Consider the following 15,349-nt stretch of genomic DNA (forward strand, 5'->3'; position numbering starts at 1 on the left):
TGCATATATTAAACCATTCTTGCATCCTTTGGATGAAGCCTACTTAACATGATGTATGATCTTTTTAATGACTTATGACATTCTGTTTTCCAGATCTTGTTGATGATTTTTATATTAATGTTCTTTAAAGAGATTGGTCTTTAGCTTTCTTTTTTGGTTGAGTCTTTGGCTGGTTTTAGAATCAAGGTAATGCTACTTCCAGGAATGAGTTTTGGACTACACCTTCCCTTTCAATTTCATTAAGGAGTTTGAGGAATATTGGCATTAGGTCTTTCCTGAAGTTCTTGGACAATTCAATGGTAAATCCATTGAATCCAGGGCTTTTTTTGGTCAGTAGGTTTTTTATTACTCTCTCAATTTTTTTGTTTGTCATCAGATTGTTCAGGGTTTTTAAATATTCTTGGTTCAGTTTTTGTAATTCGTATGTATTTAGGAATCTATCCATTTCTTCTGGATTCTCCAATTTATTAGAGTACAGTTTTTCAAAACAGTTACAAATAATTTTCTGAACTTTTGCAGTTTCTATTATGATTTCACCTTTTTGTTTCTAATTGCATTGATACAGATCAGAAAAGGCATTTCTTATAGAAGAAACAGCATGAATGTGTATCTTAGACATTCATTCATCAAGTATTACTATGTGTCAAGCATTCTTCTAGGCATGGGGGTTTAAGAAGTTCTTTTGGGAGACACTGACAATAAACAGATAAACACAGTAAAAATTATGCAGATTTCAAATTAATTTTTATAGTACAGTAAGTTCATTCAATGATAATGTGCTTTTGGACAAGTACAGTATTGCATATGAAAGCTGTAAATACACAATGTTAAGCAGCCTTAGCCAAATTTGACAAGTTTCTCAAAATGTGTTTATGACTGTGTTTGTACCAGAATTTTTTCTTCCCTCAAGGACCTCTTCATTGTTGGATAAGGAAAGAGGAATTGGTTTAGCCATCAAATATAGGATATATTTCATTTCTTTGTTAATTAAGCATTTATTAAACATTTATTATACCCTACATATTGTAAGACCTTAGAGAATATACAGAGAGATAGGACAGAGCCTTTCCCTTTAGAGAGATATCGGCGAAATGAGTTCACTTGAACACAAAAAAGTACAGTTATAATATAATGAACAAAAAATTGTGATAGAACTTTACATTCTGTATTATGGGAGTCTATGTGAGACATACTTAACCCAATCTTTAAGTATAAGGTACCACAGATGATTTCTGACAGGTGATATCTGACCTGTTAAAGATTATGCAGGAGTAGACAAATGAAGAGATGGGCATAGCCGAGACATTCTTAGAGGGAAGAGTACTGGCAAAGATAGAGATGAGAAGTGACATGGTACAAGTTAAAGACTATGCAAAGCAGAGTATAGTAAGGAATTATATTACAAAAGTATGGGGAGGATGGGTCATAGATGGCCTTGTGTGCCATGTTATAAAATTTTGGGAAGAGGGAGGGGAAGAGGAGGGGATGTAAAAAAGAATTAAGATGTGTTATGTACATGTACCAACTCCTCATGATGAATGTAATCATTATACCCTGCAAACATATGCTAACAAAAATTAAAATTAAAAAAATGAAGTTTCAACTTTACCCTGCAAGTGAAGGGGAACCACTGAAAGGCTTTAAGGAGAATATGTTAGTTTTCCATCACTATAACAAATACCTAAAATAATCAATTTGATAAGAGAAAAGGCTTATTTGGCTCACAGTTTTGGTGGTTCCAGTCCATGATTGATTGGCTCTGTTACTTTTAGGCCTGTATTGAGGCACCATGTCATGGTGGGGGAGTACATGGTAGAGCAAAGCTGCTCATCGCGTGGCCAGGAAACAAAAGAAGAAAGAAGGGACCAGTGTGCCACTGTCCCATTCAAGGGCACATCCCCAGTGACCTGAAGCCACCCACTAGGCCCCACTTCTTAAATATTTTATCCTCTCCCAATGGCACCTCCTTGGGTACCAGTCCTGTAATACACAAACCTGTGGGGGACATTAAATATCCAAACTATGGAATTACACAGTGTGCATTTTACAATCATTATGTTAGCTACATTAATGGTAGATTTGAATGGACAAATTTTTTAGAAATGAAATGAAATTGGCAGTGGTACATGCTATCTTTGGGGAGAGTTTAGTGTGGGCTAATGTGGTGACCTTTGGAGAAGTCCTAGAGGAAAATGATACAGACTGCAAACAAAATACATTATGGCCAAATTGTGAAGGATATTGATTGCCAAACTAGTGAAGAGACCAGTGAATTTGAAGTAAACGTGTATTACCACCAGATGTGGTTTGCTGTTGTTTTTTTACAGTACTGGAGACCAATCCCAGGGTCTGTGCACACTAGGTAGGTACTCTGCCTCTAAGTTAGATCCCTAATCTTAGATTTGTTTTTAGGCTGATGATTCTGCTACCAGTAAGATGATTTGTAGCTTTAGGGAGAGCTCTATGATGTTATCAATAGGGACAATTTCCCAGAGATATTTTAGAAGCAAGAATAAGTAGGGGTAGCTATTTGGCATTTTGAGTCTGTCCATTATTTTCGTATGATAGCACTGTGATCAACTTAATTGGAATTATATGTTTAAAACATTACCTTCACTATACCCTAAACTTTGCAAGGAGCAGAGAAACATTATTTGGTTCATCATTGCAACTTCACTCTCTTACATGTTGCATGACACATAAATAGTGTTCAGTGTCTGTTGAATTAATACTTCCTTGATCTGGGTGTGTGAGTGTGTGGCTAGGCATATGGGTAGATATATTTCCAGATAACTATAAGAATTGTCGGTGGCAGAGTGCATAACTTATGTGTGGCCTTCTCTTATTAGACAAATAAAAGGCCCTTTGTGAAGACATCCATCCTCCCATTTTCTCTTCTGCCTCTATAGAGTTTACCTTCATTAGCCTTGGATCACAACCACAGTACTTTAACTTAATGTTTTTATGTTCTCCCTATAGGGTTATTGTATTTCCATTTGTAATACCACCTGATAATAGCTGGATAAATTTTTAGGCCAGTGATCTCTTGGGGTGAGACAGTGGCTGGGACTTCCTTGTATTTTGGCTTTTATGCTAGGCCATCTGCGTAGTGATCCCACCTATATTGGATGTAAAACTTAAATATCTCTACAAACACTGCCCTTCCTATTTGTCAAAAACTGAGCTTTCTGATTTGCCTATTTGCTTTAGCCAATAGTATTTGACCTTAGTATCACAGGAACTTAAGGACTTTGATGTAATATGTCTCTACCTAGAAGACAGTAATTCCTCTTACCATACTTTTTACTTAAGTATTTTCCCTATTATCTTTTATTTTGCTCTTTATTTATATTTTGGGCTTTTATTAAGAGAAGCAATGTGATATTTAAGCTTCTGTGTCTGATGTATTTCAATTGACTTTATGTTTTCAAAGTGCATCCATTTTTTTACAAATGACTCAAGATAATCCTTCTTTATGGCAGGTTAGTACTCCAGTGTGTATAAATAGCATCATCATTTCTTTATCCATTCATCTACTGATGGACATATAGGCTGCTTCTAAGATTTAGCTATTGTGAATTCTGCTGCAATAAACATGGGTATGCATGTACTACTGTAGTATATCTTTAACTTTTTAAAGAAGATACCTAGAGGAGGAATAGCTGAGTCAAGTAGAATTTCTTGTTTTAGTTTTTGAGAAATTTCCATACTGATTTCCATAGTGGTTGTATGAGCTTATATTCCCAACAATGTAAAAGGTCTCCATCTTCCCTTGTAGCCTCACCAGCATTTGATGTTATCTGGTTTCTTGAAGATAGCCATTCTTTCTGGAGTATGATGGAATATCAGCCATTTGTATTTCTTCTTCTGAGAAGTGTCTGTTATTTTCAGATGCCCGTTTTTGATTAGTTCTTTTATTGGGGGGGGACTGGTTTTTTTTTTTTTTAGTTCTTTGTATATCCCACATATAAGTCCTCTGTCTGAGGGAGGAATAGCTGACAAAATTTTTTCCCATTCTGTGGGTTGCCTATTCACTCTGTTGGTTGTTTCCTTTTCTGTGCAGAAACCTTTTAATTTGATATGATCCCATTTGTAGATTATTGGTCTTGTACAATTGGGGTTTTGTTCAGAAAGTCCTTGCCTGCACCTATGACTTCATACCTGTTTAATCTATTTTATTTTCCAGCAGATTGTTTGTGTTTTCAAATTTAGATCTGTGGAAAGATTTTGTTGCTAGTATGGAGATCTCTTTATTTAGTCTGCTTTTCAGCTATGCACTCAGTGTGGCTAATTATAGTCATTTGCCTCTGTCTCAAGATCTATCCACCTCTCTTAATTTAATAGGGTAGGATGTAGTGTAATTGGCCCAGCACCCAGTCTTCTTGGAATGAACTGCAATATTTTTAATGTCACAAAGGTAATCCAGATATTGGTATATGGAGAAAATCTATTAATAGCAACAGCTGTCTGACCCTGGGAGTATCAAGTGTGTCAGCACCGGTAATATAAGCCAAGATAAACTGGATATTGACACACCATAAGAACCAATGATGTACCACCCTTAACTTTAGAAATCTGTAATTGTAGTATAAACACTAAGACAAATGAATTACTGACATACAGCAAATAGCAACTAAATGCGACAACCATGCCATAACTAGTGATAGAAAAGAATTCAACAGTAGTTGCATAGAGTTAACTAACCAAAGAATAATAAAGCTTCATACTTATACTATTAAACATATAGGAGGTTAGAAATGGGAGAATGAAAAAAGAAAAATTTGAAAAATTAAGACAATGGCAGATGAGAAGGAGAAAAGTGAGACAAGGGATTCTATTAAGGAGTAGAAGGACATTAATAGAATTAGATAAAGGTAACAGAAAAAGAACCAAAGAGAAATAGAAGATAAAAGAAAAAAGCAAGAAAAAAAGTAATATGGAGAATAAATATAGAAAAAAATTTAAAAAGAAAAAATGAAAAAAGAAGAAAAGGACAAAGGGAAATTCCCTAAACCCCAGAAAATCCATCAAGAAAGAAGAAAGAGAGAGAGAGAGAAAGAGAAGAAAATGAGTCCAAAGACAAAAGAAATTCTCTGTAATTTTGAATGAGTGGTTTTCTTCTAGAATCTGCAGTTTTAGAATCCAGCATGGCACAATTTTCTCTGCCTGTTCTTGGGACCTATGTGTTTGTGAGGAGTGCCTCCTATTCCAGAAGCCCCTCTGTTTACCCCAGGCTGTGGCAGTGCCCATGCCAACATGTCTTGCTCACTTTGGTGGATTGGGAAAGCAATCAGGCCTCAGATCTGTGCTGGATATAGGCGGCAGGGCAATGGTTCAAGTACTTAATTCTGGTAGGCATTTTCAGACCCAGTCATTTCTGACTACAACTCAGCAGAGCCTGACTTCCCACTGGGGGGTGGGGGTGGGGAGGTGGGGAGGTGGAGCTCTTGTCCTTCCCAGCCTGAGCTGAAAGTTCTCAGGGGATCTCTTTCTAGCCTACTCCCTGTTTGCAGCTGTCTTCCGTAGTGGTGTCTTACCCAGTCACTGCAGGAGGGCAACACTGGGAGCCTTGAAGTGAAGTTGATATGGTGTCAAATTAAGCACTCTTGGGCACTATGGCAGGTTCCCATACTGGACTCTATCTGCAGCTGTTCCCTGCCATTTGGAAGGAATCATCTCAAAGTCCTATGCTGCTTTTACAGTCCATAATGGCTATGGGCTCCACCACCATTTGACCTTGGATCTTCCGTTCCTGGGGCACTTACCTTGATTATGGGGGTCAGATTTCTCTCCCCACATGAGCCACAATCTGGGGAGGGAGTCCATATTTTTCATTCTTTTCTCTGCATTGTTGACAATCTCTCCAACTTCTCTGTAGGTTCTAATTTTCCTGTCAGTTCCTTCTTGATTCTTGATGACTTACTTCTCTTTTTTTTTCCTTTGCTAAGTTGTTATTTCCCAGGGTCTGGATTGTGGATCTTGGAGAGGCTGAATTTTGTTGCCCTTCACCACTTTGTCATTTTCCTCCTTTGTCTGTTTTATTCACTGTGGTTGTCTTTATTGCTTACAAGCTACAGACTCTTGGTCTTCTGATCCCTTTTCTGTTTTTTTCTTCTTCCAAGTTTCTGTATCTTTTTCCCCAAGCACCTGCACCCAAGTAGTCCAAGGCGAAGTAAGCGCAAGGATTGGTGAGTTCAAAGCTTGGGACTAAAGTTAGAAGATTTGGGACTTTTCTGGTGGTCTGCCCTCTGCTCATGAAAGCGGTAAATGCTGGGTAGTCATTTTGGGAAAAGACCTTGGTGTAGACCCTTTGGCCTGTGAAATAAAAATCCCCAAGGAAAGGTATTTACTTAATTTTGACCAAAACCAATTTCCTTAAAAAGTAGGTATAAGAGAAAGGTGATATTCTTTTGAAGAAGCATGTGATTAAATAGTTCTTTCCATAGAACTAGAGTTTGGTTTTAGTAACTTGGGAGCACTTTGGGGTAGGATAAAGGGAGAGGTAACAGGGATTTCAGTTGCTGCATTTTGTGGCTACAGCCAGGGACTAGATAAAAGCTTTTCTTCTCCCCCCTCCTTTTTTTCCTCTACTTATTCCTCCTTCTTTTTTCGAAGGCATTTTTTAACATTTAATGAACATTCCTTGTGGCTTCAAGCCAACGGGACATAGGCCTTCTCTCTCTCTCTTTTTTTTTTTTTTTTTTGGTACCGGGGATCGAACTCGGGTTCTTGTGTTTGCACAGCAGGTGGTGAAACCACTGAGCTAAATCCCCGGCCCTATAGGTCTTCTCTTTAACACACTAAATATTCTCCTCAGGTCTTCTGCTGTAGAATTTGGCCCTCATGATGATAAGCTTCTTTAGGAGCTTTCCTTTTCTTGGATCTTTGTAGTAGATCCATTTCTATCATACCACATGAATGATAGGAGCAGCTCCAGTCTTGTTTTTGGCAACATTTATTTGTGTCTGCTCACTGACCAATGTCCACGATTTATCAATGGTGACATTTGGGCACAAGCTCTAGTTCTTGTTTAAGTGATAATGCCTCATACAAACTTTCCCCATGTAACCTGGCTAACATTTGCTGAAGTTGATCTTGTGGTAAAGCATTCCACCAGCTTGCTAATGTGGCCATGACTGTGGTTCATGTGGCCCTGAAGTTTTCCAATCTATTGCAGTCTGGAAGATATGTCTCAGCCAAGATGAAAGAAGAAGGCTTTTTTGTTTTTGAGGAGGCTTGTTAGTAGGGTTATTAGGGTAGAAAACTGGGGGAACTCCAGTAATTAGTTGATGTCCTTAATAGTGAAGGGGGGTTTCCACTCCAAAATAAATAATTCTTTGTCCAACATCTTGAAGATGTCCCAGACAAAGGGAAATTGTCCTTTTCACTTTCTAAAATAAATGTTTCTGGGTCCACTTAGGATGATACTGTGATAGTTGAGGCTGAGGAAGTTCTTCAAGTCAAGTGAAACTCTGATCAGGAGATTATAAGAAATCCTACTTATTGGTGTTTAGGAAATGGTCAGAGTGTGTGACACAGGGGAGATAGCATTATTAGATACTCTGCCTCTGCAAGATATGTCTGGAAGGGCTCTTTCTTTTCGCCACTCACTTAAATCTAGGTGACTGTGGGCCTAGGAGGTTAGATCTACATTACTTAAAGTTGATGTCATGTCAGAAATAAGAGAAGTTTATGGTAGTCACTTACAGTAACTGCATTGAGTCCATAGTGTTCTGGAAAATTAAGAGCACTATATTTTTCTCCTTTACAAAGGACATAGAATATTAAGACAGCTTATCATTTGGGAAAAAAAGAGCCTTACTGAACATCTTGCATCACAATACAAATTCAAATATACTAAATACTTAAAATGAAAACGTTGAAACATTCAAGTACAGAATAACATGTACATACATACTCACATAAAAAGCATGTAGAAGACCCTTCTATGCAGGAAGACAAATCAGAAGAAAAAAAGGAGAAAAGATTTTGAAAATTTGGAAAGCAAAGAACATCAGATAAAATGAAAAGACAAATGGAAAACTTCTGTTTATATTCTCATGATAGAAGGGCCAGAGATTTAGCTCAGTGGTTGTGCTGCCTGCCTTGCAAGTGCAAGATCCCAAGTTCGATCCCTGGTACCAAAAAAGAAAATTCTCATGACAGATATAGCTCTCATAAATCAGTAAGAAAAGTATTGAGGCCAGTAGAATAATGGACAGATATAATAAACAGGAAATCCACAAGAGAACCAATGAAGCTATCAAAAAACATCAACTTCACTGGGGATTTAGCTCAGTGGTTCCGCCCCCTGCCTCAAAAGCTCAAGGTCCCGAGTTCGATCCCTGGTACCAAAAAAAAAAACCAAACAAACGAGAAAAGAAAACCCCAAAAAACTATCAACTTCATTAGTACTCAAAGAACTACACATTAAAAGATTGAGATAACAAGATTTTGCACAAGAGGTTAGCCACATTTAGTGCTTACTGTTAAAGGACTATGGGAAAATACATTTCATACACTTGTACTGAGATTAAAATTGGCGCTGTATTTTATAGGGCCATTTGGTAATATATATTAAAGCCTTAAAATGTACATGACATGGATAATATTTTTGAAATAATTCCCAATGTATTTTACCTTTCGTTATTCTGATAACTTACTATCAGGTCCCTAGGGAATAGAGGGTGAATGCCACTGTAAGAAGGAAAGGACATTTTGTCTTATCTATTATTATGGTTTTTAGCTAAATGTTTCCCCAACGCCTCACGTGCTCATGGCGGGCTTTTGAAAGGTGATCAGCTCATGGGGTCACTATAGCTAAATGTGATGTTAAGAGCTGGGACCTGGTTGGAAAGGGCCAGTCACTGGGGGTGTGACTTGGTAGGGTGCATCTCCTTTCCAAGTTCCTCCTTTCTTTTTCTGCTTCCTGGTCTCTATGAGATGAGCAGCTTTTCCTCTACTGTTTCTACCATGCTATTCTGCCTTGGAGCAAGCCGACTATGAATTAAACTGAGATCCCAAATTATACCTCTTATCCCTTAAATTGCAAATTTTGGGTATTGTGTCTGAATGACTAGGAAAGTGATTAAGACAACCATATAGAAAGAGGAAATAAAAGATAGCTCATCTGGTTCCTAGAAGAGACGGCCAAGGAAGGAAAAGCAAGTGATTCCAAGCAAGTTTGGGAGATTCTTAGAACGCTAAAGCCAGTCTTCTGCATTCCCAAGTGCAGGCTAGGAAAATGGCACGTTCCTCTATAGAAGTACCGCATCCAACATGATGCCACTCAGATAAGAGGTTAAAAGCAGTGTGAAATTTGATTGAGTTGTATTTGTTTCACTTATGAGTATGCCCTTGTTATGCATCCATTTAGCTATAAATGTCTCTAGTTTTAATCATTCTTTATGACCGAGTAGTACTCCATTTTATAAAAAAAACCCAACTTCTTCATCCAGTCACCAGTTGATGGGCATTTGAGTTGTTTCCAAGATTTAATATTACAAATTGTGCCACTATAAACATGGATGCACGTATATCATTGTGTTATGATGCTTTTAATTCTTTTGGGAAGATACCCAGCAGAGGAATAGCTGGATCAAATGGAACCTCTAATCTTAATTTTTTGAAGTGGGAAAAAATATCCCTAGTTTCCCTTAAACTAAGATTGGCATAGTTGGAGCTCAGAGAAAGCTCTAGAAAGATACCAGAACATTGACCAGCCTACTTTCCAAATGATAGTGGGATGGGCAGGCACAAAGCAGAGGCTGTGGGTGACCAACCTCTGAAGGTAAATTATAAGGGCCGTAGTCATGCCTGTGTGGATACTCATATCAATAAGCAATGATGAAAGTGCCACGTGATAGAACCAAGAAAGTATAAATCACCAGTCTCAAAGACTAGACTGGGTGGAGACACCAGCCCCAGCTGCTATGGACTTCAGAAGATGCCCAAATAAAACATGGGACAGAAGACCAGAAGAGATCTAAAGGATAGCCAGTGGCCAGAGTTTCACCTCAATTGTGTAAGAATAGCTTAGGAATGAGAAAGAGAAAACTTAAGAACCTGAACATTTACCTGAAGGAGATTATTTTAAATAGAAAATATTGTTGTTTAAACTTGAACAGTCAAAATTATCTTTGTCAGTTTTGATTCTGAATACCTATTATATCATATAGAAAGGTAGGGATTCATGAGAAACTTTAGCTAGAAGCAAATAAAAAAGCTATACATATTTGCAAAATATGCTTATACAATGTAAAGTTCATGTTCATAAACTTTAATCCAGTCATTACACATCTAGCAATTAATTCCAAAGAAATAACCGGGCAAAGAGCCAGTATATATACACTGATTTTAACAAAATCTTCAAGGTAGATCTTTGTCAATTGAGCTCTGAATCAGATCATATTTTCATTATAGCATTTTTAAGAATTGAAAAACTGGAAACAGCCTAAATGTTAAACATTAAATGTTCATCATTTGAAGAATGGTTATATTATAGTAAATATTTTATAATTGTTAAAAAGAGTAAGAGAGACAGGTACGGTTATATACATCTGTAGTCCCAGATACTTGAGTGGCTGCAGGAGGGGGATCGTTTTAGCTGAGGAATTTGAGGCCATCCTGGGGACCATAGTGATAACCTCATCTCAAAAAATAAGGGAAACATATATAAGACCTAGTGTTAAGAAATAAAACAGGTTAGGGAATGTTAAATGGAAGATGATCTTATTTGTATAAGAGCATATATTAATGTATATTTATTTACATGGAAATATATCCACGTTTTATAGGAAAATAAAAAGATTATATAAGTGTATTTAGAGTGTGATTTCATTTTACTTAAATATGTATATATAATGTATATGTTTCATATATTTATTATATATACAGACACGTAGAAGAAAATTTCAAAGTTTCTGTACCAAATTGTTAGTAGTAATTGTCTGTGGATGGTGGGATTAAGTAGAATTCTCACTTTTTAATTTGTGTACTTCTGCATTGCCTAATGTCTTTCCACAGTGACCTAATATTACTATTAATATACTTCTGAAAATAAAAATACTGTGTATATTTGGTGACATTAAGAGATATATGCAATATGTTACTATATTGAATAAAATTACCAAAAGGCATATGGTTTAATATAATCTGTTTTTACATAAATGAGTATATGTATCTGTACATAGAATATATACCAAAATAGTAAAAGTGGTTATCTTTGGGTCTTTGGGATTAACACTTATTTTTATGTATTTTCTTTTATTTAACCTTATTTTCTTATTTCCCTCTAATAAGGGTATTTTGTGAAATTAAGGGGAGAAAAAAGCACAAAGTAGTTCCCCCTGTCTAGCAGAGCTTGAGTACGATGGCCAATTTGAGATAGTCATTGAGGTATTTTAGGTGCCAAGTGGCAGTATCTTGTGTTTCAGGGAAAATGTGATGGTTATGTAAGACTAGCTACATAATTGGCTGGACCCAGTGCATAAGGAAAATCCTTTTTTAAAAAAAGTATGAAAAATTACTGTCAAAAGTACTACAATGTAAAGCTTTTTCCTTTGTTGCACATCTCTTTTCTGCTCATGTGCACAATCCTCTCCCCTTGGAATCACATAAAAAAGCACAGATTCAAAGATAAAATTATTAAGAATTTTAAGATGGTGAAAGCATTAAATCAAGTCCCGGCCCTTCTGAGTTGGGAGGTGGGAGAGATCTTTGTGACTGCACAGGTTTACTTGCTTAAAGCTGGCTTTGTGGTCTCGAAGAGAGGAAGCCTTGTTCTATATATTATCCAGAGACACTCAGGAAACTACCAGTGGCAGAATGATTTAGAGTACTATGCTTAGTTGGCACTCAGAGTTGGACTTCTCTGCTCCTGTCTCTGCTATGCCAAGCTGACAGTTTAAATGTGTATCTGGAATCAGTTTTTACCTACCCTGACTTCCATTAATTATGAAGACTAGTGTTTGTTAGTAGTAGAGTACTGACCCAACTTATTGTCTCTTAATTTATGGGCTGTGTGATTTCATAATTGTGACTATAGTTGTGCTTTGGACAAACAAAGCAACCTGTCTCACCAATATTTAGTAATAGTTTTAGCCAAGTCTATCAACTTCTACCTCTTCCCTTTAGAGGTACTGTAGTTACTAAGTTTTGACTCTAGCCTTATACAAAAAATTATTATATAACTATTTCTACCTTCTAACAAAGCAAGTTCTAGAATATGCCATATGCACAATATTCAGTGCCTGACAGGAAGGACTGGAGATTATCCAAAACCAGGCAGCTTACCTGGTCTGCCATTCTGGCTCAGTAAGAAAAATGCATTCTTGAAAAGAGATGGCAGGTAGAAATGACAGGAGCACCATGTATGGGTGCAGATTCCCTATGACGAGTGTTATTATGTATGCCTAAAATGTACCAATAAATGTTGTGCTATTAAAAAAAAGAAATGACAGGAGCTTGTGAGTTGACGACTGCTAGGGTAAAGATTCTGGGGAAGGAAGTGGAATGGGAGTATTAGAGGGTTGAAGAATTGGAAGGAAGTTTGAGGAAAGGGAAGGTGATTGGAAAGGAATGTGTGAAGAGGAGTAAGGACTCTCAGAGGTCTAAAGAAATCTGTGGCAGTGTTTGGTGGCACATGCCTATAATCCCAATACTATATGAGGAGGAAGGATGATCATAAGTTTAAGCCCACCCTGGGCAATTTAGCAACTTAGCGAGATCATGTCTCAAAATAACAAAAAAACAAATGGTTGGGTTATAGCCCAGTGTGAATGTTCTGGGTCCTGGTTCAATCCCAAGTACCACATGTGCACACGTACACACACATGCATGTGTGAACACATACGGAAAGAAAGAAACTATCTATATTTATTCGAATTTACCATCTTAAACTTTTAAATTTTATTTTCTGAGGATCAAACCCAAGGTCTCATGCATGCTAGGCAATTGCTCTACCACTGAGCTAAATTCCCTTCTTAATCACTTTCAAGGGTACAATTCAGGGGTAAGTACATTCCCACTGTTGTGCAATAGTTCTGCAGAACATTTTTCATCTTGAGAAAACCAAAACAATAACTCCCTATTTCTCCTTGCCCCTGGACCCTGATGACCACCATCCAACTTTCCTTTTCTATGAATTTGACTACTTTAGATATGTTGTGTGTTGTGGTTTAAATCTAAAATATCCCTGCAAAGTCTCATGTGTTCAGAGGTGGGGCCTGATCAGAAATGGTGGGTCACTGGGGGCCTGACCTAGAAATTCTTGTCCCTGACTTCTCCCTTCACTCTGTTTCCTGGCTTCCATGGGATGAGCCAGCTAGGTTTTTCACGATGCAGTTGCTGTGATGGAGCCAGCCCACTACTGACTGGACACATTGAAACTATGAAGCAAAATAAAGTTCTCCTTTAAGTTGTGGGTGTCAAGTATAATAGAGTCATGAAATTGGAATCATGCTCTCATTTAGTGACTGAATTATTTCACTTAGGATGAGGTCCTCAAGTGATATTTCATGTCTTTTATTCATTTTCTAATGGATTTTTGGGGGGTTTTTAATGTTAAGTTTTGAGAGTTCTTTTTAAATTCTAGATATGTCTTTTTCAGATATGTAGTTTGCAAATATTTTCTCTTACTTGGTGGCTTTTCACATTTGTAACTGGGTCTTTCACAGAAATAATGTATTATTTTTGATGAGGCCCAATTTATGATTTCTTCTTTTTGTGGACGATGATTTCGGTATAAATCTAAGCACTCTTTGCCTACTTGTAGGTCACAAAGATTTTCTCCTATTGTTTCCCCTAAAAATACGATTTTAAATTTCATGTTTAAGTCTGAGATATATTTTGAGTTAATATTTGTATAAAGCATGAGACTTAGATTCAGTTTCATGTTTGCCAATGGGATGGTTCTTCTATTTTAAAAAATTGTGTAAAATTGTTGTTAATCCTTCTTTATATGTTTGTTAGTGCTATCTAGAAAAATCATCTAGACCTGGAAATTTATTGTTTTAGATCTATCTTTAAATTGCTCATTAAATTTCCTTATGGTTAGTTCACATGATGTATTTCATATAGGATGAATTGGTGTTAATTTGTATCTTTAAGGAATTGATTCATTGAATCTACATTCTCAAATATATGTGTAAAATTGTAATATTTCCTTACTATCTTTTGGGTGTATGTGGGCTATTTACATCCTTTTATCTTGTGTTTCATTCCTGATATTGTAATGTGTGGGGTTTTTTTCCTCTGTGTTTTTATCAGTCTTCTTACATGTTTGTGAGGGGTTTTTTTAATCACTTAAAAGCACCAGCTCTTTTTCTCCATTGAATTTTCTATCGTTTTATGTTTTTAATGTCATTAATTTCTGCTCCTTATTCCTTTCCTTCTGCTTGCTTTTCTTATAGTTTTTCTTCGGTTGCTAAATTTTTTTTTTTTTTTGGCATCTGGATCGAACTCATGACCTTGAACTTGCGAGGCAGATGCGGTGCCACTGAGCTAAATCCCCAGCACTCTGTTGCTAAATTCTTGTGTTGGGAGATTGGACTACTGATTTCAGACTTTTCTTGTTTTCTATTGTATGCATTTAGTGCAATAATTTTCATTCTTAGCACAGTTTAGCTGTAAATTTGTGTTCCAAAAATTTAGGTTGTGCATTCATTTATTTTTTCATTACTTTATTTTAAAAAATTTCCCTTGAAACTTTTTTGCTCCATGGATTATTTACAAGTGTATTGCTTAGTTCCCAAATGTTTGGAAGGTTTTATTTTTTCGTTATCTTTCTGTTATCAATATCTGGTATGATTCCACTTCAGACCAAGAACATATTCTGCATGATTTCAATGCTTTTAAATTTGTTAAGGTTTGTTTTTTGACCCTGGATAAGCATTATCTTGATATATATTCTGTTGCTGCTTGAAAAGAATGTATATTCTCTTTTTGTTGGATGGAGAATTCTATAAAGGTTGACCAGATACCATCGGTTGATGATGTTGTTGGGTTCTACATCCTTGCTAATTTTCTGTATAGTTATTCGATCAATTATTGAAGATGCTAGCATAGTTTCTGCTTTATCTATTTCTCCTCTAATTCCATCTGTTTTTGCTTTACATATTTTGCAGCTCTGTTGTTTGATGCATACAGAGGATTTTTATGTCATGAAGACTAGATGCTCTTACCATTATGTTATGTCCTTATCTGTCCCAGTTAAACTTTCGGAGTCCAAAATGTGAGTTGCTTTTTTTTTTTTTTAAATTAAATTCTTTTATAGGTACATTATAGGTATACAACACAATTACATTTCTTATTGGGAATTGTACCTTTACATAATGCATCTTGGTTCTTA

General features: G+C 36.5%; 1 long non-coding RNA gene across 8 annotated transcripts in view; it reads left to right on the forward strand.

Annotated features, from left to right (window-relative positions):
• The window catches only part of LOC110347145 (uncharacterized), a 116,876-nt gene that overhangs the window by 29,684 nt on the left and 71,843 nt on the right, over positions 1 to 15,349 (forward strand). For 5 of the 8 annotated variants that reach the window (XR_015446849.1, XR_015446847.1, XR_015446846.1 and 2 more), the window contains one exon: positions 15,126 to 15,232. The exons of the other annotated variants lie outside the window; for them this stretch is intronic. This is a non-coding gene — a long non-coding RNA (uncharacterized LOC110347145). The remainder of the gene's footprint in view (positions 1 to 15,125; positions 15,233 to 15,349) is intronic. 8 annotated transcript variants of the gene reach the window in all.

The sequence above is a fragment of the Heterocephalus glaber genome, unplaced genomic scaffold (genome assembly GCF_053883595.1).
Source record: "Heterocephalus glaber isolate CG9 unplaced genomic scaffold, H.glaber_assembly_v1.0 deba00001730, whole genome shotgun sequence".
Lineage (NCBI taxonomy): Eukaryota > Metazoa > Chordata > Mammalia > Rodentia > Bathyergidae > Heterocephalus > Heterocephalus glaber.